Genomic DNA, 1,372 nt, shown 5'->3' on the forward strand with positions numbered 1-1,372 from the left:
AAACAAAAAAAAAAACAAGGAAAAAAAAAAACAAGGGAAGGGAGTGTCACATGGCACCGTTGAAGATACTGATGAAAGCAAAATACTATTTCTTATTTGTTCTCTAGTTTACATCTTTCAGTAAACTGGCTACACTGGTTTGATTGGATATTTTTTCCCCTACAACCAAGAGTTGTGATGAAAATATTCAATCCACCCATTCCTGTGCAGATGAAAAATTTTATCCTTTAAAATCACAATGTTGTGTATTTGGATTATATTGCTCTGGTTCCTCACAGAACTAAAAAAAAAAAAAAAAATCAGACCACATTGGCATTATGCCACTAGTCTATACTGAAAATGTATTCAAGGCTAGGCACAGTGGCTCATGCCTGTAATCCCAGCTTCTTGGGAGGCTGAGGCAGGCAGATCGCTTGAGCTCAGCAGTTTGAGACAAGCCTGGGCAACGTGGCAAAACCTCATCTCTACAAAAAATACAAAAATTAGCCGGTCGTGGTGGTGCGCACTTGTAGTTCCAGCTACTGGGGAGGCTGAGGTGGGAGGATTGCTTAAGCCTGAGAGATGGAGGTTGCAGTGAGCTGGAGGTTGCAGTGAGCTGAGATCACACCACTGCACTCCAGCCTGGACAACAGAGCAAGACTGTCTTAAAAAAAAAAAAAAAAATTGAAAACAGCTGTATAAAATATTTATATAATGTGTCATTGGAACCCTAGAAGAGAATGTTTTTCTTAAGTGTTAGCCTGAGGAGTAGCTGGGCTTCTGAACAATTGGTTTGTATATGGAATTATATCATTATAAAGACGTTATTATTATTATTATTATTATTATTATTATTATTATTGTCTGCCTAGCTCTTTTCGTTTCTGAAGCTGCCCCTGAATAATGATGCTTTCCTGGTGCGATTATTAATCACATAGCTTCAATTCCCCTGCCCATGGGAGGGGAATTGGCTAGCCAGTCAGAATGCCTCATTCCTTTGTCCATCTTCATTGGTCCAGAGCTAGGAACACAACACAAACAGGGCTGTTCAGAATCCTACGAAAGACTTTTCCTGGAGCTGTCAGGAAAGAGACACTCCTTTTGCTAGGATTACTGGTCATAAGGACCATATAAGTCTAGAGCTTTTGTGGCCATTTTTACCACCAACTGGGAAGAGCCTACTTGAAAATGAAACCAACACAGTTGCAAACGTCCTGAGGATGTTGTTTGAGACTCTGGACCCATCTGCGCCTAAAGCTAGATCCATTCATGGACTTTTCTATTAAATTAGCCAATACATTTTCTTTTTCATTTTTTGTTTGTACTAGTTTGATTTCGATCTCTGTCCCCTGCAACCAAAAGAAGCCTCACTGACATAGTCTCTGATTAAGTT

The sequence above is a fragment of the Mandrillus leucophaeus genome, unplaced genomic scaffold (genome assembly GCF_000951045.1).
Source record: "Mandrillus leucophaeus isolate KB7577 unplaced genomic scaffold, Mleu.le_1.0 Scaffold18, whole genome shotgun sequence".
In the NCBI taxonomy this organism is placed as follows: Eukaryota; Metazoa; Chordata; class Mammalia; order Primates; family Cercopithecidae; genus Mandrillus; species Mandrillus leucophaeus.